At 41.7% G+C, this 24,812-nt stretch overlaps 1 long non-coding RNA gene across 1 annotated transcript; it reads left to right on the forward strand.

Moving 5' to 3' along the window:
* Positions 1-1,936: 1,936 nt before the first annotated feature.
* LOC119618995 (uncharacterized) lies at positions 1,937-7,281 on the forward strand. Its single transcript, XR_005235327.2, has 3 exons — positions 1,937-2,048; positions 4,930-5,447; positions 6,754-7,281. It is a non-coding gene; the product is annotated as an uncharacterized lncRNA (long non-coding RNA).
* Positions 7,282-24,812: the final 17,531 nt, after the last annotated feature.

Raw genomic sequence — 24,812 nt, forward strand, 5'->3', positions numbered from 1 at the left:
TTGTAGGTGCCCTCCTTAGAGCTCTCCAGCCCCAGGACAGACTTGGGGGGACATCAGGCAGGAGGACTGTGCTGGGATGTGACCCACTGGGAGGCATCCATGTGTGACAGAGCCAGAGGCAGCACCTGGGCAGTGACACCAGTGCCTGGGGACGTGGTTTGCCTGGGAGTCAGGTGGGGCTGGCCCTCCTCCTGGTGGGTGCTCTGTGCCTGAGGCAGAGCTGGGCTGCAGGGAGTGGGGGCTCCTCATTCTGTTACGGCCACTTACAGGGCTGGAGAGCTGTGTCTGGAATCTCTGAATCACAGCCTCCTTGGGTTCTTCTGAAGGCACATTGCACCTTCTAGAAGGGTATGACTCAGAAGGAAAGAGAAAAACCTCCACTGGAGAGAGGAAATGGCTGCAGTGTTTACTTTATTTGAAAACAACACATGCTTTTATTAAGACATAAATGCCAGTGATGGATTCTGCTCTTGGCGTGTGGCCGTGCTCCCCAGCCCTGAGGTGAGATGGCTGGGAGATGTTAGCCCCTACAGAGAAAATATTTACCTTGCTGAGCTATCATGAGACAGAGTAAGTGAGCAGAGGGCAGCAGGTCCCTTTGACCACCTCATTCCAGGGAAAATAAACAGGGCCCCTGGAGCAGTCACTAAGAGAGGGGAGCAAGTATCCTCTTTCTGCAGTAGAATCTCTGAAAATTTGGATAACGTTAATTGTGCCACCGTGGTGGCAGTGCAAGAAATTCCTGTTCATCCCACTGCAATGATGATTAAGGTAGCAAACACCCAGTCGGGGAAGTCAGGCTCCGGCCCTGGAGAATAGTTGAGGATTGCCTGTAGCATATTGTTCCACTCTGCTGGCATCCTAACTAGACAGCTTTAGTTTTAGCATAAAATCCATATTCCAGACCTTTATGGAGCAGAGAGGCAAACTCCAATGCTGCCGTTGCAAGCATCAAACAGCATTAAAATGAATTAAGGAGATTAAAGACTCTCGATGCTGTCGGGACTCTTCTCCATCCCCTCTGTTTTCTCCAAGGAGCTGTTTTAAAGGCGTGGGGGCAAATTGGAAGAAGGGAGTGGGAAAAATGCAAACCAATCATGCTAACCTCGCTCTGGAATCAAAGTCTGACTCTATACCACGCATGGATTTAATTGGGAGAGAGGTCTTTTAGAGACACTTTGGGTGGGTGCATAGATCAGTCTGGAGTTTCACAGTACGGCTTCTTCCAAGGTCAGAGCGTGTGTCCAGGGCCATCCCCACTTCTTGGTGGACAGGAAGACATCTTCGGTCCCGTGGTGTGACAAAAAACCCAAAGAGGGCGTCAGATGTGTGCACTCTGGTGTTTAGAATTTAAGTAAAATCTGTAATTTTCCCCCTGCATTTCCTTAGAGAAATTAGCTATTCTATTCACTGCATAAATTTTCAGGTTTTGCTAGCACGACACTCAGGGTGTTGAATTTTTTATGACAAAAATGCTGTAATAATTGTTGAACAGATGTAAGTGTTGGAGACTCGGCTCTGGCAGACCTCACGAAACCTCGATTAGCAATTTAACCCTGTCCTCCCTCCTGTCCGCACGCCGGGGGAAGAGGAGTTGCAGTTTTGAATGGCTTCACTGGGATGTGCAAAAAGGCAGAGAAAGAGTTTTCTGGAGAGCAGGGGAAGTCCTTTAACGAGCTCGTATGCCCAGCCAGAAAAGGAAGAACTCGGTGCAGTCTAACCCTGAAATTACCACATTACCAAGTTGTCTAGCTGGGTGATTAATAAACTAATTGACACGGGGGACACTTGTCACTGGCGAGGCAGCTCCCGAGCCAAAGCGAGGAGCAACTACACAGCGTCTCCCGGGGAGCCGGGAAGTGACAGTCTACGCCCGCTTCCGGGCTCCCGGTGACATAGGCCAGCCGGGCCTCCATTTACACCTCAAAGCAAAGTCACAGAGGGATCCACCCCTTTCCTGGCTGCCTACACAGAAAGCAGCCATGGGGGACTTGCCGAGGACTTTGTCCACCAAGTGATGAAAGCATGCAAATGCCTCCGAATCAAAGGTAAATCAAAAGAAAATGGCAGCCCGCAAGAGGAGGCGGCGGTGACAGCCCGTCAGCCGTGGAGCCACCCGACAGGCCTGGTGGCAGTGTGGAGGCTGCCAAGAGAACCGCCTGAGGAGGCTGCCGCCAAGACAGATGTCACGACGAGGAGGGCGCGCTTCCGTCGCTTTCGGCGGGGCCTGATGGAGCAGGAAGTGGTACTACAAGTGCCACTTAAGAGAATAATAATACTAATAAAACTGGGAGTTGTGAAGGGGGAGAGGTGGGGAGGAAAGGCTGGTGACAGAGAGAGAGAGAAGAGGGAAAAGCCATGTCACAATGTTTGGTAAAGGAGGAACTGAATTGATGGCCATCCTGAAGTTGGTGTGTGTGCGCACATGTGCGTCCTTTAGCCGGCTGGCTTTCCCTAGGGCTTACAGCATCTTCAGAGGCATTGTGCTGGTGGAGACGTGGGGTTCTGGTGACAGCTGTGCCTTTGCAAGAGAGGAGAGGTGACCACAAGGCCACAGAGGTCCTCTAGTTTTTAGAGCCCTCTTTTCTGCCTCTCCTGGAAATTGAATTTTGGTTTCCTGCCAAGATTGGGTTGCCCATTATACAAAGCAAACTCCTGCTTGGGGCATCGCAGAGCTGCAGAGATGGAGGGAGACAGAGGCAGGTGAGGAGAGCCTCAGTGTCTGATTTTCGCTGTGTCTGCCTCTGTGGTGTTTGTGGATGGGTCGTGAGCTTCAGCCCAGGAGCCCACGATATTTGGACCTTAAGTACTAAAAATAATCTGCTCCCCTTTTCATGGGTATTTTAAATTAAAATTAATATATAACTGGACAGGTATAGTGGTTCATGCCTGTAATTTCAGCACTTTGGGAGGCCGAGACAGGAAGATTGCTTGAGCCCAGGAGTTTGAGACTCACATGAGCAACGTGACAAGATCCTGTCTCTACAAAAATAAGACATTTAAAAAATTAGCTAGGCATGTTGACATGTGCCTGTGGCCCCAGCTACTTTGGAGGCTGAAGTAGGGAGGATCTCTCGAACCTAGGAGGTTGAAGCTGCAGTGAGCAGTGATCCTACCACTGCACTCCAGCCTGAATGACAGGGTGAGATCCTGACTCAAAAGAAAAATGTGAGTGTGTGTGTATAATAATTATACACACACACACACACACACACACACACACACACATAGACATTGCAGCAAGAATGTCCAACATAATAGCTCTTATGTGGTTTTTATATGTCAAGTTTTTCTAAAAATTGCTGCTGACTTTGGGGTGAGACTTCTTCTATTTTGCCTCTGCTCTGAGCAGGTGTTTGGGCTGCATGTTGGGAAATCCAATCCCAGAAATTGTGTAAAAAATAAACTATGTTTTTTCAATTCTAAGACAATTAACTTTTGTCTAGGAAGTGATTGCAGATAGGTTCTTAGCCATAAATGTATAAAATTGTTATAAACCACAACATATTGGTTTGACCATAAGAAATTCACTTTTCTAAATGTCCCCCCTCCCCCAAAAAGCATTTGGGAATAATGCGGGCAGTAAAACAGTCTAAAGATGTAATATCCAAGTGCCTTGGAGGTGAAAGACCATACACTTTATCTTATTCTCACCATTCCTACCCCAACCTGCATTTTATAGGCAGGAGAGTTGCTGGTTTTATAGTGTAGGAACAGTTTTAGTGCCGCTACCATTATCCCATTTTTGCAAATACTTCCAGAGGAAGTCATTTTGAGATTGCTGAAAATTCTCATAGGTGTAACTATGTGATAAGTCCTTCAGGGCAGAGAGAAGGTGGGTGGAATTAGCCCAGCCTGGTGAAGTGTGAACAGGATGCCCATGGGTGAGAATCTGTCCTGGGTCCAAATAAAGCCTTCACAGGTGGATGTGTGACCCTTAGCATCTCCAAGGCTGAATAATAACCCTCCCTACAGCAGCATGGCCGTGTTAAAATGAACAGAAAGCTTACGTTGCAGCAGGTGTTGCTGGAAGGGCTTTATTGATATGTGCTGTACTGAGCATCATAAAGCAATCAGGTGCTAGTGACTGAAACCCTGGGATGGGCTCTATTTATAATTTATTGTTCACTTAATTTAAGTGTAATTATATATATAATATATATAAAATTATATGCAATATTTAAAATATATATATATATTTTTTTTTTGACAGAGTTTTGCTCTTGTCACCCAGGCTGGAATTCAGTGGTGTGATCTCTCCTCACTGTAACCTCTGCCTCCTGGGTTCAAGCAGTTCTCATGCCTCAGCCTCCCTAGTAGCTGGGATTACAGGGACCTGCCACCATGCCCGGCTAATTTTTGTATTTTTAGTAGAGATGGGGTTTCACCATATTGGCCAGGCTAGTCTTGAACTCCTGACCTCAGGTGATCCACCCACTTTGGCTTCTCAAAGTGCTGGGATTACAGGCATGAACCACCGTGCCCGGCCGATAAATTTCAAAGTCTAAATAAAATGCAGTGGGAGTCTGACATTCACTTTTAAGACCATTTCACTAAAAGTTACCATCTAAGGGGATCATCTCTGTTGTGGTTCAACCCAGATGGTCCAGATGTTTCTTTCTTTTTCATCAGTGATCTGCAGGTTCTCCTCACAGTAGCACTTTTGTTTTATTTTTAATACACTGTACATTAGTCTATCATTGGATAAACATTTTTTTCTTGCAGCAAGTTCCTTATTCCAAAAAGCAAAATGACCTCAATCTTTAATTCAGAATTTAAGCACTTTCCTCCTCAAATATCCGTAAAAAAGATCGCCTTCTTCCAATTCTCTGTTCAAATTCATCACGTTCACTTTTAGGTTACCATCATTTTATTTAATGTAGCTGAAACATTTCAATCTGATTCCATATTAATATTTCCCTTTTTCAGATGAGGAAAACAAAAGCTCAGAAACTATCTTGGAGTCAGAAAGTAAGAAGGAGCTTAGAAAGGCTTAACATTTTCCATGCTCCTGCCTGGCTTCAGAGCTCATGCTCTCTGCCTTACTGTGGCAGGTGAAAGATGACCCCAAATTCTTAGGTACACCACCTGCCAAAAGACCCCTCCTATGGATTCTGTGACTACTTCAATGAGAAGAATAGGGCAGAAAAGATGCTGAGAACTTAAAATCTGACAGTGTCCATTTCCTGTCTTTGGAAACTTTCTGTTAAAGGCCTGAGCCACGTATGAAGTCTGAATCTTCCCACCATGCTAGAGAAGCCACATGTTATTGTTCTGGTCAACAATCCCAGCTTACCCAACCAGATAGTGTATCATGCATATGAATAAAGGATTCTTAGATTCTTCAGTCTAGCCCTTCACCAGCAGAACACCATTCTTGGCATCATGTGGGGCAGAAGGACCACCCAGCTGAGCCTTATCCAAATTCCTGACCACAAAATCATAAGGTATGATTGCTATTTGAAGCCAAAAGTTTTGAGATAGTTTGTAAAGCAGAAATAGCTATTGATCGATTATAATGAATAATTGATTATAATTACAAAATGCCAGTACCGTGTTGGAATTGTCTGCTCCATGCTTTACTCTGTCTGAGTAGTTTTGAACATCTCTGCAAAATCACAACCACAGCTCTTTACATTGTGTTGATCTATACTTAGACTCTCTATCCATATCCTTTGTTTTGCTGCCAACAATTCTTGAGTGGACTGGAAAGAATTCACTGTCTCTGACTCTTTGGTTGCAAGATTAACTTTCAGGCTTCTGGTTTTAGCAACATGGCAGACTGAACCAGTAAGCATCACCTTCCTCATACAAATACACAAAAATACTAGAGAAGTATAAATTTTAAAATGAACACATAAACGCAAAGAAAGGGAATGCTTAGGTACTTGAAATGAAAGTTCAGTTTGCCGATACCATATTGTCCTTCAGAGCTGTTGATTATAGGCCTTTGGGTCTGAAATTTCTTGCCTACATAAAGACAGGAAATGCCGCTTTGAATCTGTATATAGTGGGAACCAGAACTGAACCCCCAGCATGAGATATGCACCTTTAAAAGATCTGATAGACTAAGAAAAACAGTGAGAAAGCTTGTCTTGTAGCTTGGTTTCTGGGTAGGGAAAAAATGCCTCTCATGAGAAATCAAAGTTACAAGCTCATGTAGTGCAAGGTGGGAGAGTTCAAGCTTACATTGCCTTTGTGATGTGAGAATCGAAGTCAAAAACACTAGACACAGGTCTACGGTCCCTGTAGAAAGACATGCAATATATATATATATTTTTAGGAACACATTCTCAAACTTGGGCCACATGGAATTCTCATAGGTTTAAAGACAGAGCAAAACCAGACCGAAGCTCTTTCAAAGACAAACTCAATACAAAATCATGAAATTGCACTAGGAAAGAAGACACTGAATAGGGAGTTAGACACAGCAAGCTGAAGAATGGACACCTCAAGAAGTAGAACTAACAGAATACTTTGAAAGGGATGGCAACGTAAGTATATTTATATATGTAGAAGGATTTAAACAGAAGAGTTAGAAAAAATAGGACACAAAGAATTAAAAAGTAGAAGATGAATTTTCAGGTTGATCCAAGATAAAAAGTAGATCCCTGTATTAAAAAGTCCGTGGGTACCATTAGTACTTCTGAATACAATGATTGAAACCTTGTGATTGCTCCAGGCTGGAATTTTATTCTACAGTCCTGTAAAGTACAGATCATTGGATAAAGGGAGAAAATATTCCTTCCAAAGAGAGAATGACCTCTTTCATATAGCTGAATGGAGCAACATGTTTAGCCAAGTTCATGTCCAAGGGAGGAGAACCTTCAGCTTGCACTGAGTCCTGGCCATTGGAGAAGCCGTGAGACTAGACCTTGTGTAAAGCAGCTGACTCTGCCATGAGGGAAATGCCCTTTTGTTTACTGAGCTTCTCCCACCCAGGCCTTGCTTTACTTTCCTCTAAAAGCCTGAGATACTGGGAATAAGAGTCTCAGCCTCCAAGAAAGGGAGAACACATCAAGAGAGTTGGGATTTCTGGGGTAATCAAGTTCACTTGATTGATTAGCCTAAGTGCTCAAGTAAATTTCAAATCACAGTGTCATGTATCATTGTCCACGTCCTTCCTCCAAACACTCCCCACCTCCCACCCAAGGGCCCATGTAACTTGCTATTGAGAACCTTTGATTTCTTAGGTATTTGTGTGGTAGGGTTTTGTTGTCTCTCCTGAAGAAAATGGTGGCCATTTGTACTCAGCTGTGGAATAAAGGAAATCATGACATATCTTCACAGCAGACTTCCTATTTGATGGTTCTAGCCTATTTTCAATATCCACAACCTGCTGCAACCTAGGAATATCGACTTCCTCCACTGCCATCCCATTCCCCAACCCCAGAGCTAGAATCCAGGTGAAACAGTGAGGCAGGGAAGCCTTCAGGATGGAATATGGCAGGTGGGGGCCTGCCTCAGGCCACCATTCTCAACATTGGCTGCACACCAGCTTTCAACATCCCAAAGCCTGGACCTCACTCAGACCAATGAAATGAGAATCCCTGAGGGTAGAAACGGGGTTGGGATGCAAGATAAAATACAGAGTTTGGGTCATACTTACACTAAAAGATTATTTGTTGTTTATCTGAAAATCAGATGTAACTGGGCCAACCTGTATTTTTATTTGCTAAATCTGGCAACCTCAACCCAGTCAGTACTGCCTTTTAAAGCTCCCCCAGAGACAGCAACACGCATGCAGTCAGTGATTTTCAAACTTCAGTGTGTTAAGAATCACCCCAACTGATCATTAAACACCAATTTCCAGGCCTACCTCTAGGGATTCTCATTCTGTTCTTCTAGGATGGAGCCCAGAATGATCAATTCTAACCAGTTCCTGGGTGATTCTTGGGTTGCTGGGGCTCCGACCACACTGCAGGTAGCAGGAGTGTGTTCTGGCAGATCTGAGGGTTGAGCTCAAGTCTTCCAACTCCTCTGTCCTTCCCACTATGCAGATTGCATGGATTTTTGTGTGGGTCCTTTTGCTATAGCATGAATTTATTTTTCTTCGTTCTCCTCTTGGTTCTCTTCTCAGATCTCTTGCTTGAGGAGTTAGTTCCCTGGATCTAATTGTATGTTATTAGTAATAAGTTCAAGTCAGATGCTGAAGCTAAAAAACCCCCTCCCCACACCACCGCCATGATTGATTATATTTAGGATCTATTATTTGCTCTGGCTATGATAAGCTCTCTGGGGGAATAAAGGAAACCTAAGGCACTATCTTCACTCTTAAAGGAATTTGTTGCATCTGAGACAAGAAAATTACATTTAGAGAGAGAGAGAAAAAAAGGCAATGCGTATTCTTCTTTCACATTGGGAGTTATTTCCTGAAGAAATTAAAGAGATTCAGCAAAAAGGAGAAATTGGAGGCCAGATCAGAAGGAAGAGGACTGGAAAGAGGAGGGAAGAGAACAATTCTTCCAGAACCTTCTAAAACATTGCTTTTGTTTCCAGCAGTTTTACCTTTGTTCAGCAACTTATCAACAGTGTGATCTTGGAAAAGTCACCTTAACTCCATAGCCTCAGTTTCCTCTTATGTGAAATAGTCATGCTGATACTAACTTCATAAGTTGGTGAAGGATTAGAGATATTGGTTCTAAAGTGGTGGTTGCAGTACCTGATGCTTGCAAGTTCCCAAACTCAGCTGCCCATGTGAGCTGGGTGGGCAATGTTGGTGAGCAGGTGCCATGATCAGGCTCCCTCCAACTCCTGGTGATTGCCACTATGTGACAAAACAGCCCTGGGAGCCACATCTTTAAGTTTCCTGAGACAAAATGAAATGTACTTTTGTGGCATCTTCCAGTTTTTAGGTGTGTGCTCATTGGTTTCAAAAGTGTTCATTGTCTATGGCTGCTTCAGTGCTTTACAACAGCAGAGGTGAGTACTTGCAACAGAGACCATAAGGCTGCAGAGCCTAAAAGTGTTTACTCTCTGGCCCTTGGTGGAAGAAATTTGCCAACTCCTAGACTAAAATTGCACAGCAGAACCTCAGGTGGAGGGAGTGGCCCCTCTGTTGATGATTCCCTGCCTATTCCACTCACTATTCTGTGCCTTCTCATCTCCTCCCTCCACTCTGTGTCTTCTTCTCCCTCCATGTCTTTCACTTAGTCATGGTTTCTGCTTCCTCACACCTTCTGTTTGCAGAAAGCCTTCGGTGGGCAGTCTCAAAGGTCTCACTACACCATGGACTTTCAGCTTCAGCTCTCACGATCACCATCACCATCACCATCACCATCACCATCACCATCACCATCATCTTTTTTCAGTTTAGACTCCAGAGATGAAGACTGTGCCTTATCCAGTTCATCTGTTCTTGTTAGGCCATGATATATGTCTCTGTTCAGCCTCTGGATTGGATTTATTTGGGTCAAAGTGGCCACTTGGCTTCAGTTGATTGACATCTTTGGTATTGTCTTACTACCAAGACCTTTGTGATTGGAATTAATTATCTTTCTCAATCTTTTCATGATTCTATCTTGTACCATGGCTTTATCTCAATTAAACAACACTGCCAAGATATCTAAGTACTGTTGACCCTTGAACAATAAGAGTTTGAACTTTGAGGGTTCACTTATATGTGGACTTTTTTCTACTTCTGCCACCTCTGAGGGAGCAAGACCAGTCCCTTCTTTTCTTCCTCCTCCTCATCTACTCAACATGTAGCTTCATTCTCAAGATGATGACGATGAAGACCTTTATGATGAACCACTCCCAGTTAGTAAATAGTAAGCATATTTCCTCTTTCTTTGGATTTTCTTTTCTCTAGTTTATTTTATTTTAAGAATGTGGTGTATAATATACATAACATACAAAATATGTGTTAATCAATTATTTATGCTATCAGTAAGGCTTCTGGTCAATAGGGGTTATTAGTAAAGTTTTTGAGCAGTCAAAAGCTACACATGGATTTTCAGCTATAGAGAGGGTCAGTACCCCTAACTCCCACATTGTTCGAGTCAACTGTAGATAGTATTACTCCTGTTAGGAATAACGCTCCAAATCCTAAGGACAAAGGATTCTTAGCAAAACAATTTTACTTCTGCACAGAGGGGTGCCTCCTTGGCTAGTCGCCATGAGAGCACACCTGAACAAAGGAGCATGAGAGCCTTTATTCCTGATGACAGTCCTGCCCCTGTACCCTTCCCCCTTTGGCTGTGGTCAGGTCATACAATCTAAACTAATCCTGGTTGGCTAAACATTTTATCTTTTTTTAGATAAGGTGGGCATGTAAAATAAAATGGAGAAGAAGGGGGAAGGGATATCTGTAATGAGTTAGAAAGTTAGTCCTCTTTCCAAATAAGGAAAGAAATGTGAGCTGGTACTGATAGCGCCTGGTACTGTGGTGTGCCTGGGCATCTAACAAAGGCAAAAAGGAAAAAAAGGAGAAAAAAGGGAAAAAAGGGAGGGTACTATGAATTAAAGAATGAAAGACTGATTGGGTTATTTGAAGAGAAATCTCATCATATCCCACACTCCTATCTCTAAGTAGTATCACTCTTATTTTGTAGGTGAAGAAATTGAGACCTTCTCCAGTTAAACGTCTAAGTCAGGATGAACTGCTTTTCTAGCCATGGTGAAGCTGGGGCTCTGGATGGCACTCCTGGATCTCCTAAATCTTGATTCTGTGCTCTTTTCTCCCCACTTGGCTCCACTGTTTTGGCAGAGTCCCTTAAGCTGGACCTGATAGGATGATGTGGAACTAGCCATGCAGAAAGAACAGAGGGCGGGAAAACAAACCAGGTCACCAAGTTGTCATATTAGTCGGTTCTTGCACTGCTATAAAGAACTATCTGAGAGTGGATAATTTATGAAGAAAAGAGGTTTAATTGACTCACAGTTCCACAGGCTGTACAGGAAGCATAGCCGGGGAGGCCTCAGGAAACTTAACAATCATGGCAGAAGACAAAAAGAAGTAAGCACGTCTTCACATGGCCAGCAAGAGAGAGAGACAGAGACCAAAGCAGTAGGTGCTACACACTTTCAAACAACTAGATCTCATGAGAACTCTTTCAGGAGAACAGCAAGGGGGAAGTTTGCCCCCATGATTCAATCACCTCCTACCAGGCCTTTCCTCTAACACTGGGAATTACAATTGAACATGAGATTTGAGTGAGGACACAGAGCCAACCATATCAGTCCTCTTCAGTTGAAGGTACCTGTCAGGGGAGAAGGAGGTGTGTAGAGTGGGTTTGGCTAAGTTAGCCAGAACTGGGAAGCATGGCAGACTAGACTGTCCTGTGACTGGAGGGTGGTTTCAGAATGCAGAGGTCTGAGCCTGGGATAGTGTTCCTGGACCCTCAGTCCATATCTGCTATCTACAGGCAGCTAGAGAAAACGTAAGAATCAGCATCTGTCACAGGTGACACTGGGGCAGGACACTGAGCTCCCTGATCTCCACTGCGGCTGCACACAGCTTTTAAACTCCTTATTCTATCCAGCAAAGACAGTTTGCAGACGAAGGTTTCTGCACAGGCATCTATGCTCAGAAGAGATTTGCTGATGTAACAATTATTTGCACTATTTATATTCAAATGTTCTTTTAAAAAAAAGCAGCCTCCAAATTTACGGATAGTAACTGTGTGCAAATCAGGAAACTTATCTCCTTTTTATAGTCTAAAATCAAATTACACTTTACATTTTTCTCACTTGCAGAATATTAGATTGTGATGTCTAAATGACTTGTGTTTATGAAAAAGGTGAATTTTAAGAACAAATTTTAAAACTGCATAAGCAGTTTAATGGGTGTTTTTAGAAAGTGAGAATGATCAGCCGGTAAGTATTTATTATATATTAAACTGGAAGTTATATTGTCGCATCCATTAGTGCTGAATTCTGAAAATCATCGTGGCCCAGGTTTGTGTTTATGAATTGATGGACCACAGAACTGTTAAATAAAATTCTAAAAAAAAGTTGGTCAATTTCCCTGTTTTTTCACTAGTTTTCTGACCTGTAATCTGAGATCTGATTGAGTTCTCAACATCCTGCAAGTCACAGATTCTATCCCCATTTATGCACACGATTGTAGTTGTCACATGGTTTTCAGTGTTCTTAATGAGCTGTTAACAAGCTGTCAATTACCTATGCAAATTAGAGAGGCCGACATTGAGAGGTGGCTGTATCTGGAGTTAAAGAGTGCTACCTTGGAGTGTTATGAAATCAATCATTCTTGCTTTAATAGCTGTCTTTACCCATGTGTCTCTTGTCATGTCTGGGTCTTTTTTCATTATAATACCTACCACATAAGAAAAGCCCTCTGGGAATTTTGAAGGTGCTTAGAAAGGAGCTTACCCAAATCTTTCATAACTTTCAACTTGGCTTAAAGATTGCCTAAAATGCAGGCTTACTTTTTCACCTGTCTTTCCAGGCACACTAAGACATTCTGTGGAGGAAGGAAAGCCATTGCTATTCTTGTGCTGATGGCCAGTGGCTTCTACTCACCTCTTAGCCCCAGATCTGGGGGACTATTTGGGGTCTTTTGCCCATGTCTTTATTCCCTCCACCACTTGATGAGCTCCTAGGTGCGGGTATGTTGATGATTAATAAGTCAAGTTAAGTGCTAGAGTTGACACAGGCAAGCTTATTCACCCAACAGTGGGCTCAGTCCCACGTTCTAGGCACCACAGTTGCAAGAGTGAACCACGGCAAGATCACATTCATAGAGCTGAAGATGTATAATAAACAAAAGCCATAATAAGTGGGGAACTGTATCAGGGATATTAGAAAGTGATGCGTGATATGAGAAAGAGAGTAAGGAGGGGCAGGAGTGGTTGCAGAGAGGGCAGCTGTAATCTAAATGGAATGATCAGGTGAGGCTTCATTGAGGTGGGTACATTTCAGCAAAGACTTGAAAGAAGTGAGTTTGTTGGCCACAGAGATACCAGAGGGAGAACATCCGGGGCAGAACCAAATGTGAGTGCAAGAGAAGGTTCTAGAACAGTGAAGTGGCCAGTGTGAGGGAGATTGAGGCAGCTATGGAAGGCAGGGTGCACTGAGGACAGGGCTGGAGCAGGAAAAGCAGGTCACATGGGCCCCCTGTGGATAAGCTCTTTGACTTCTCCTCTGAATAAAATGGGAAGTCATTACTGTGTTTTTTTTTCTTTTAAACTTGCTACCTGAAATAATGTTTAGGTTTAGAGAAGAGTTACAAAGAGTGTACAGGTGTGCCCTGTACTCTTCACTCAGTTTTCTCTGCTGTTCACATCTGTCATAGCCATGCTCCACTGATCAAAACTAAGAAATCAATTTTTGTACAATACTACTCACTAAACTGCATACTTTATTTGGATTTTCCTAGTTTTCCATTAACGATCTTTTTTTTTTTCTTTCCTGTTTCAGGATCCAGATTTTCTGTTCAGTGTCTCCTCAGTGTCCTCTAAACTGTGATTCTTTCTTGGTCTCTTCTTGACCTTGACACTTTTGAAAAGCACCCAAGTATTGTGTAGAATGTGCCCCAGTTTGAGTTTGGCTGATGTTTTCTCATGGATACTCTGAGGGTGTGAATTTTGAGGAAGAACCCCACAGAGGTGATGTGATCTTGTTTTCCACTATGTCAGAGGATACCTGGGAGCCACATGACTCCTCACTGGTGATATAATCTTGGTTACTTGGTTAAGGTGGTGTTGGCCAGGTTTCTCCACTGTAAAGTTACTATTTTTAGTTTTCCATACTCTCTTCTTTGGCATTAAGTTGCTAAATCCAGCCCACATCCAAGAAAGGAGGGGTTTCAAGAAATTTGTAGTCGTATGTTAAAACCACCACACTAATTAGAAAATTGGGGAGGAGAAACTTTGACATGATGAAAATATCCTATTTTTCCTTAAAGCTTTGCTCATTAACTTTAGCATTTATCCATGGACCTGGCCCACAACATTTATTAATGTGATGTTCCAGTGATGCTTTTCTAGTTCCTTCAGAACTTCATTGCCAGGTTCACAGCAGGAGTGGCACACTTCATTTCTCTTTGAAAAGTGATTGCAGGGTTCATAGACTGAAATAGGAAGCCAGTGTGGACGCCACTGTGATGACTCAGGTAAGGGATGGTGGTGTCTTGGGTCAGGTGGAGGCGGTGCTCTCAGATTATCTGTGGAACTGCTAAAAGCATGGAGATGCCATCATTAAGGAGGGGGAAGGCTGAGCTGACCCATTTGGTATGGAGTAAGCCAGGTGCCCAGTCGCATTAGACATCCCAGTGGAGGTATTGAATAAGCAGCCTCATAACTGAGTAAGAAGTCGGGAGAGAGTTCCCTTTGGCCTTGAAACTTCTTCTTCAAGCTGAGTTTGAGCTTGCTCCATAGCGTATCCTCAGTAAATACCCTTATTTTAAAGGCTAAAAGAAAAGCTCCAACGTGTTGTTCTAAGAATTACATAAATTAATTTATGCCAAGCTCTTAAACTCAATAAAAGACGTTACTTGTGTTAGTAGAATTAAAAGATCTCTTCCTCCCATAAATCTGCAATTCTACTTCTAAGAATAAAACCAAGGAAAAAATGAACGTAATAAGACAGATAAAAAGAATGTTCACAGCAGCATTGTTCATTACAGTAAAAAAAAAATTGGAAACAACCTAAATGTTCATTCTCAGGATGGAAAAATACACACTGATATGGTAGTTGCAAGAGAATATTATAGCACAGTGAAAACATATAAGCTAGAGCCACATGTTCTGCAGTGAATAGATCAAACAATATTGAGCAAACAAGTAAATTGCAGAATTTGTAGGTTCTTCAATCTATTGCAATGTTATTTTGGTTGAAGGATATGAAGAAAACCTGGCCTCTCACATATGTATAGTTGGAAAAGTCAAAAGTCATTTAATAGTCTTTTCAGATAATTTTGGATAATTATCTTTGACAGTACACCAACATTTGGCAAATAGTAGTTTCTTAAGGGTTAGTTGTAACATAAGATCTGTAATACTGTCAATGAATTTTTCATACTTCTGTATTAAAATCTATTATCTATGTTGTACTTCAGTGAAATTGATGGCAGACTCATGTGTGATTCTGTAACCTCATACATTGGTCTTTTGGAAAATATTGGTTCACTGAGTTATTCAAATCTTCCAAATGTTGATACACGTAACTACAAAGTATTTTAAAATTCACATTAGTGATTACCAGCAATCTCACCAGAAAATGTTTGTAAGTATTGAGTCTCCATCGGCTCACGGTGGTAGATAGACATTTTCTAAAATTCAAATGTTTTAATTTGAATTCCGATATTGTCAGTTGTTTCCTTCGAAATGACAGGCTCGTTTTTTGTCATTTTTGAGAAAATGTCTGCTAAACACTCTAGTTCAAATAGCCATTATTTTTCTGTCAGTTGTTCACTTAAGTAAAAATGTTGTGTGAAAACTGTGGCTAGTTCAGCTTGCAACTCAAGCAAGTAAGCAAGCAAGCAAGCACACCCATGTTTTCCTCACAACACCATCATACTTTGGGGTGCACAAAAGTGTGCTATGTTTACTTCCCATTTTGTAGCACAGAATATCAAAAAGAAGTACCCATAAGGGTCTAGATGTCATAAAATTAATTTTTACTGCTCCATCAAGAGCATTGTTAAGTGAAACTGGCCTTGGCTTTTTAAATTCAGGTGTGTGGTAGTGAGTAATGCAGAGACTACTAGAAGAGTCTGTGCCACGGCCTTGGTTCCTGCTAAAAAGATGGCACTGGGGGAAATTTTAGAGAGCTTTCAAGCTCTTTTTATTCTCATGTTCCATATGGTCTAATTTTAACATAAATAATATGCCTTCACACTGGATTGTAAAAGGCATGTGATTGTAGAAATTTTATTTTGTGCTATATTGTCTTCTGCAGTATCAAAGGGAAAGAAGTATTAACGTGCATCCCTCTATCTTGTTTTTTTTTTTTTTTTTTTTTTTTTTTGAGATAGTCTTGTGCTGTCGCCCAGGCTGGAGTGCAGTGGTACGATCTCGGATCACTGTAGCCACCACCTCCCGGGTTCAAGCAATTCTCCTGCCTCAGCCTCCTGAGTAGCTGGGACTACAGGTGCGTGCCACCATACCTAGCTAATTTTTTGTATTTTTAGTAGAGACAGGGTTTCTCCATGTTGGCCAGGATGGTCTCGATCTCCCGACCATGTGATCTGTCCACCTCGGCCTCTCAAAGTGCTGAGATTGCAGGCGTGAGCCACTGTGCCCTGCTGCCCTATGCTGTTTTTGAAGCCAGGGTAATTGTACGATTTTGTTACCAGCAGTCATAACCTGAATGTGACCTGGTTACCTTGGAAATACAGGAACTTATATGAATATACTATAAAATAAAATGTGGACTGATTTTCAGGGGGAAAAAAAAGCTGGTTTGTCAGTTCACCTTTTGTACCATGGGCACAAATGCCAATTGAGTGAAAAGAGGCAAGCAATGTCTCACTACTTCTATGAGAATAGTTTTGATCTTGTAGACACCCTGGGAGCATCCTTGTCATAGACCACTCTTTGTAAACTGCCACTCTTAACTCAAGTCTAGACATTTTGGTTGGTTGGTTGGTTGGTTGACCTATTGTGCTCCTGTGCCCTTCTCAGGGCATTGCTCCAGCTCTTGGTTCCTCATGTGCAGGGAGCAGGCCATAGAATTTTTCTCCTTCCCCCAAATCCTGGCCACAACTTGCTTAAGAAAGTGGAGAGAATTTGACTAGAAAATACCTGATGCATCAGCAAGGTGATGGCCCATCAGACTCTCTTTTGGAGAGTTTGAGTAAGTCACAGAGTTGTACCTAGTCAGGCATTAGAGGCACTAAAAGTGTGGACCATACGGAATGGAAGCCATTTTTGTCAACCCAAATGTTGACAAGGATGCAAAGGAAGCTGGTATATTTTTGCAGGTAGAAGCTGGAAAATGAAGCAGTATGGGGAAGAGTCAGGAGGAGGGTCTGTAAAGTGTTATGGAGAAAAGACAGAGATAAGGACGGAGATAGAGATGAGAGAAATACACAGAAAGACAGAGAGAGAGAGAGAGAGAGAGAGAGAGAGAGAGAGAAACTGACTTCCAATAAAGCCTCTTATGTTAATTTGATTACTTTTCTTCACAACATAGAACATGACAAAGGCTCCAGGGAAAATTCAAAGTGGAGAGAAGGAATTAAAAACTTAAAGTCTTTAATTATGAGAATGCACCAGGACTCTTAAAAACCTCGATTAGAAATTCACTTGAAATGAACATTTCAGGACTTTTAGATGGCACAGTAAGTATAGATCTATGTTTTGTTTTTTCATTCATCTCCAGAAGATATTTTATGTTAAAAAATAGGTTTTGATCATCAGAGTCAGAACTCAAGTGCCTGACCTTGGGCCACTGGTAACCCCAATTGCTCTGAAATGTGCAAGAACTCTGGAGACCAGGATTGGACGGTCTCTCTCTGAAACAACCCTCACCAGATTGCCTGTTATTCACCCCCGTTGCATCTCCGTGGTCAGAATGCCATTTCTGGCTTTATTTTCTGTTTTCTGTTTGTACATAAGATAATCTTTTTTTTTTTATTTCCATCTGCAAACTCTAGGGGGTAAATTTTGAGCATGATCCGCGGAGGTTTAGCCATGGGACTCTCATTACCGTTAATGGGAATGACAGTACTCAGTTTCAGAGCCCGAGAACATTTACCCCTTGGATGATGGTGTTTTGTGGCTGGATTTTTAATTGTATTTACAAATAAAGCTAACATACAAACAGCGGCAGTTCCCAGGAAGACAACGTTGTAGAAAACGAGTGGGGAGTCGGACTGTCCTTGGATACCCAGCCTCACACAATTCAGTCAGAGAAGGGTGGTGTGGATCTCTGCATCTCATATTATTATTATTGTTGTGGTAAAATACACATAACATAAAATTCACCATTTTGAAGTGCACACTTCAGTGACATTAAGTACATTGCAGTTGTGCCACCATCACCACCATCCATCCCTGGAACTTTTCCATCATCCCAAACAGAACTTTATACCCATCCATTAAACACTAAATTCCAATTCTGCCTCTCCCCAGCTCATGAAAACCACCATTCTGCTTTCTGTCTCTAAGAGTTTGACTCCCTGTAGGCCTCAGGTAAGTGGGATTATACAGTATTTGCCCTTTTGTGACTGACTCATTTCACTTAGAATAATGTCCTCAACATTCATCCGTGTTGTAGCATGTACCAGAATTTCCTTTTCGTTCGAGGCTGAGCAATATTTTATTGTGTATTGATCTACCACACTTTTAATCCATTCCTTTATTGAGGGACTCTTAGGTTGCTCCCACCGTTTGTCTATTGTGAATAATTCTGCTATGAACATAGGTGTGCTGATATCTGTTTGAGTCCCTGCTTTCAATTTTCACAGATGATATACCCAGAAGTGGAATTGCTGGATTATATGGTAATTCTATGCTTAATTTTTTGAGGGACTACCACATTGCACGGATTTTATGTTTTCACCAGCAATGCAAGAGAGTTCCAATTTCTCCACATTCAGGCCAACACCTGGTCATTTCCTGTTTTTTTTTTTTTTTTCTTTTGTAATGTGTGTGTGCCTGTGTGAGGGGGTGTGTGTGTGTATGTGTGTATGTGTGTGTTTTTGTAATAGCCATTCTAATGAGTTTGAAGGTTTTCTGTGTCTTCATAAACACCATACAGATTACATATTCGTTCATTTTTTTTTTCCTTTCTAACGCCACTTTCCTCAAACTTAAAAACTCAGAAAATACTCCTTGAACCAAAGAATTGATTAGGTCTTCCCACTTGAAGTACCCAAAATGCTCTCTGCATGTTTCCATTTCTACATATATCACATCATTTTTAATTTGTGGATTTGTGATTTACATGTTTGTCTTCCTCACTATCCTCTGTGTAGCTGTTAAAAGCAGCATCTGTCTGTCCCACATGGGATCTGGCACCTAGTAGGTACTCAACACATATTTATTAAATGAATGTATTTAAACCAATTCTGTTCTATGTGACAAATGAATCTTTAAATATGAAGAACAGAAAGGCTCATTACCAGAATGACTATATCAAGATTCAGATCGTGCAGTAACAAAATAACAGAACTGTAAACACAGAGATGGGAAAAAGTAAATTGACTAAATTGTTAGTGTCATTTTGATTTCAGAAAGTGCTGCTTCTTTACACGTAAGCAGTTACAAATGCAGCCTATAAAAGTTAATATTCATAACATGATTATCTTTCAATGAAAGTATTAGGGAAACACAAAATAATAATAACGGTAATGTACAGGGGGCGGGCTTCTATGGTAACCCCGACACATCAATTTCACCATTGAAGCAAGGAGCTGCGGCACTTTCAGACAGGAGGCTCCGACGCCCAGTTTCAGAGTGACCCTCAGTAAGTACATGGGAGATCATGATTACTTGGCATTTCTTGATTACTGATTATTTAGAAGGCACTTTGGAAATTGCAGATAGCTTGCTTGCCCAGGGGAATCACAATCCTAGTATGATCAACAAGGCAGATACTGTGCAAGGAAGGTTAGACTGCAAATACTGAAAGGATCCCGGTTTTAAAGCTACTATTTTCTGCATTTTTCTTCTTTCCTTCTTTTTTCTGCTTTTTAGCTTATGCTCTGGTTATTTGCACATTTTAAAGGAAGACATAGACAAATTTGTTCATGTAGGGGGTGGAGAAGGGGACTTATATATTGGGCTAAGGGAATTGTATGAGATGAAAATAGGAGAGTTAAAGAAAGGTAAAATTTAAGGCATTTAGCACGGAAAAAGATGTTAGACATCACTCATTCCTTGCATTTCACAGATGAAAAGAGTAAGGATTTAAAAGAGAAGGGGTTTTGGCAGGGCTGAGGATCACACCAATTGATAGCAGCAGAAATGGGTGTATGGTCATCTTCTGCTGGTTCTTGCATCCAGGTTGGAAAATGATCTCAGGTATAAAACTCAGAGATATGTACTCATGAAAGAGCAGCAATCAGACAAATGAATGACAGCAGAGAAAGAGGTTCAAAATGGTTGGGCTTCCATAAACTCAGTCCTTTTGAGATGGGCCATGCGGAAACTCCAACTAGAGCTCTTGCCTCATTGGGTATGAGAGGACGATGCAAGAGGTCCATAGTACTTTTGGGGACCACAAAAATGTTTTTACATTTCTTTCATAGTCAAAAGAAAAGTATAAATATAATAGTAACAAATGTATTTGTCAAGGAAGGACAGAGGCAAAAATGTCTCTGGCCCCTGTAAGTCATGAAGCAGCCCTACCTCCAAAGTACATGATCGGAGCTCAAATTTCTCATTGATCATCACCTTCTCAGTTTGGGGAATACATTCACGTGAGGAAGCTGGGCTCAATATCTGAGATTAGAAGAAGGACAATATTTCTATATTATTTAGGGCTTTCAGTAGTGACCAACAGAAGATCAATTTACATTGGCCTAAGCAAAAGTGAGAAGTAGTGGCTCTCAAAACGTAATGCAAAGTTTTCCTATTTAAGGTACAGTGAGAACCAGGTATTGAGGTGATAACATTCAGAACGTGTCTCCCCTAACTTCCAGGTGCTACTTTTCTCAGCACTGGTGGTGTTCTCTTACAGACTTGGATTGAAGAGGTGTTAACCAGTAGCTCAGAGCTCATATCCTGCTAGGTTAGATTTCACAGGGGTTCCAGCACATGTCCCGTCAACTGACACTTGCAGCATGCCTGGTACTGTACCAGGTCTCTACTTACATAATTTCATTAAACTTTCAACTCCAGTCTATTAGATAGGATCTAGTCTCATTCCCCTTTTAGAGGCAAATACACTGAGGCTTCCGCAATACACTGAGGCTTCTGGAAATTAGTGACCCTTGGTGCTTTCTCCCATATAGTAATCATTATCTAGATGTCATTTCTCCTATTTGAGATGTCGCTTCTGGAGAACTGAGGTTGGAGCAGCATGCTTGCTCCCTTATATGTACTCACCCCACCTCCATTTCCAGAGAAGCCTTCATAGAACCTGCAGTCCAGAAGATGCTCATTAAACACTAGTTCATGAATTAATAACTTAGCTCTTTGGGTCCCCAAATTACCTTAACTGAAAGGGCTGACGCATGGGTAGGCTTATGAATGCAGTGTGCAGATGAGAGAAAGAAAAGTTAGGAGCAGAGGATAATAAGATTTGAAAGAAGCTAAGGAAATTGAGTCACTGTACACTAGCAAACTTTAAACGTAAAAGATATTGTCTATTTCAACTACGCTGTCTCCTACCAGTTTTCAGAAGAAATTAGGATACAAAGAGGTGAAAAGACTTGCCTAAATTGTTAACACAAATATTAGCTCCCAAGCATGAAGCGTCTGTTTTAGGCCAGGCACTTCATGCAGTATTTCCAGTCTTCACAATGATCTCACAGCGAGGGAACAATTTTTCTGACTTGACAGATGAAAAAATTGAAGGTCTGAGAGGTAAAATTTCCAATACCACAATGCCACTAGTGAGGGACATGGGCAGGATTTGAATCCAGATTTGTCTCAAGCAAAAATTCATGTTTTTTTTTTTTCCTTCCCCTTTTACCATACTGTGCTGTTGGCTGTGCAACCGGAACTAGAAGTAGTGCTTCTTAACTCAGAGTCCAGTGTGTGTAACAGCACCTGACTCTAAAGGCCCCTGGGGGAAGACCCCTGTCTATTAACTCCCTTTCTATAGCATCTCTACTAAACACCATGGGCCATTTGGGGCCTAATAAATTTCTTTTATTGGTGAAGGTTATCTTTGGCATAATAATAAGAAAAAAATCTTTATTATAGAGAAATAAATGGCAATTTTAAAACAATTTGAATGTAGAATAGGAAAGGAAAGGGAACATAGTCAATTCAACTGTGTTCGTGATGAAAGGAAAGGCAACATGGAACCTCACACCACGCATAGCTCATCATTCCCTTCTCCTTGGGCCAATCTGCTTGCCCCAGCATTCTCATTCATCTTTTGAAAAAATGGATATAAAAATATCTTAGATGTTCCTCAGCACAAAGCCATGGGGACCCAGGGCAGAAAGGGCAGAAGGAAGATGTAGAGACACATAGAATAATCCAGGTCAGCAGAATTTCTGCTTTCCTATGACCCAGCTTAAAATATTACCACACGTTTCTCTGGCTCATAATGCCATCTCCTTCTTCTTCATTTTCCTTTGAGACTGTCACAAAACAGCAGCTATCTGATTATTTTTTATTGCACTTATCACCATTTGAAATATCTTCATCATTTATTTGCTCACTTCTTTGCTGTGTGTCTCCCTCTATAAACTGTATGTAAACTTGTACTTCCTAACTGCCTTGTTCGCAGGTATATCCCCAACTGCTAAAACATTGCTTGTCATATAGTAGGTATTGCAGGAAAAAATGGAACACTGTTGAAAGAATAAATGGAATTAAAGCCAGCCAATGGGATGTCATGGTCTAGTATGCTTAGACAACTCCCTGGTCTCTTCTGGCTCCTATTGTCAAATGGATTTGATTCTTCTATGCCTACCAGGAACTGAGCCCTGACAGGGAATTAAGAGTTCTCCAGGGGACAAAGTGGGGAAACATCCTAGGCCAAGGGGCCATGAAAGAAGGAGATCCTGACCTTGCATCTCATTGCTGCTATGGCATCAAAAGACTCCTTGTAAAGTTTGAAACTTGGTGCCAAGTGATTAGATGTAGCTTTTTCGTGTGTGACGACTGCAAGTTGATTTGTAGATGATTGAAAGTGGATACCTGCTCATCTGGTGGGATTCCAATCAGAGCTGAACACCTCTTTAAGTCAATAGAAATTGCCATTACAATCAATGGTTTGCCCTGAGTGTAAATCTCCCAGTCAAATCACTAGGAAGTGATCAATGAAACTGCTTTTTGATGTCAGTAGGAAATTGGTATATAAGGTAAGTTGATGAGGAAAGTCTCTAACTTTCCTCAGGAAACTTTTGATTCTTCAGCAATTTGCAAATCAAAAATGATATGCACAGATCTCCTCCCCACCCCAACATTAACAACTTGCTCTTCAGGAATCCTCACCCAGTCTCTCACCAATCTGTGAGGCTTCTTGGTTTCAAATGTCAGCCTCTTAGTCTTTGGCAGACAGTATGGAAGTAATGTTATGGTGTGTATGACATACAGTGGGTAGTTTTTCTTTAATGTACTTGCAATCACTGAGAAAGAGAGAGAGAAAGAGAGAGGGAGAGAGAAGTAAAGAAACACCCTAAACAACTTCCCATCCCTTATTATTTCATCAGTTGCTGCATATAATCAATGAAGTTCCCTGACAGACATCGAGGTGTTATGGCCAGTCTTGGGGTCTATAATCAGTACAAGAGTTTCTTGATGAGTTTGATATTCAACTTACCCAGATGACTCTCCTTGGGCTAATTAAGACTGGGTGAGCTTGAGGAAGTGAAGAGGTCGGTTGGTTATAGTAAAAGCCACACTGCTAAGCTGCCTAAGAATGGTGAGGTTTGATGGTGATGCCTTGGCATAGAAAGAGGTCAGCAACTCATGGTTCCACATGGTGGCCAGGAGGCCAGAGAATGTAGGTTTTATTCTACCTGTGCATGTCCTCAATGGCTAGGTAACGATGGCCACAACCTGTGTCTCTTACTCTGGTTTCTCAGAATCCACCAGAACACAATGTAGTCAGAGTCCTCTCTCTTCCACTTACCACCTGAATGACCTTAAGAATTAATGATTTAATAATAACCATAAGCATAATGACAGCAACCACAATACTAGCAGCTCATACCTTTCAAGCCTTTAACCACGTGCCTAATATTGTCTAAGTGTCTTCCATGCATGAACTTATTAAGTCCTCATAGCATCTCTCTTAGTTACTATTAGTATTGCCATTTTACACATGAAGAAACAGAGGCACTTAAAGTTCAAGTCACTAGCCAAGTGTCAAACAGTCAGTAGGAGAGGAGACCAGGGGATGAATCCAGGAATTCTGATTCTAGAGCCCAAGTTCTTTACCAGCAAGTCAATCTCCTCCCCCAGACTCCAGTTGATTATTTCTTCAGGGCCGTGTGTGAGGCTTAGGTAAGTGTAAATATGGAAGCCTTCTCTGTAAGCTATACAAACGGAAATTAGTATGGTCATGTCTTTGGTAACCAGAGTGTCAGTCTGAGAGCATGATCCCTAACTTAACTTCTGTTCTAATACTGGAAACACAATTTAAAAGCACACACTTCTGAGGGACCGACCAGTGGTGTTATTCAGATGCATTAAGGAGAATATTGTCATTATAACCTTTCAGTGAACTGTCCCTTGGCTGGGATGATTATCTCCCTGCTCAGAGCATTCACACATGGCAGTGACAGCCAGTCTGGCATGAACAGATTCAATACTGCATTGATATGAATTTTGTCTTCTTAACCTCTGGCTGTATTTTCCTCCATTGCCTTACATGTTCCTGGTGATTACTCTGCCATTCTTGCCATTCTGACTTTTCTTAAAATTTGACTTTCCCCCCTAAAGGATGATGTCTTCTTCCTCATTGTGTCCCCAACACTCAGCACAGCATCTAGAACACAGCAGGATCATCATCTTTTATCTGGTTTAAATTTTCTTTAACATTGATATTTTGGCATTTGGAAGTTTATTAAACCAATGTTCTAAATACTGAGGTTTTAATTATGCACTTTTCTGCTTGGTCCTCAGCCAGTTAGGTACCCTTTATTACAACTTTGTACATGGCCTGAGCTGGACTCCATGACATGATTAATATGTTGTTGTCTCTATTAGTCAGGATGAAGTAGGTTATGCTGTTGTAACAAACACCCCTAAATCTCATTCACTCATAAAGCCAAAGGT

The sequence above is a fragment of the Chlorocebus sabaeus genome, chromosome 24 (assembly GCF_047675955.1).
Source record: "Chlorocebus sabaeus isolate Y175 chromosome 24, mChlSab1.0.hap1, whole genome shotgun sequence".
Taxonomy (NCBI): Eukaryota; Metazoa; Chordata; class Mammalia; order Primates; family Cercopithecidae; genus Chlorocebus; species Chlorocebus sabaeus.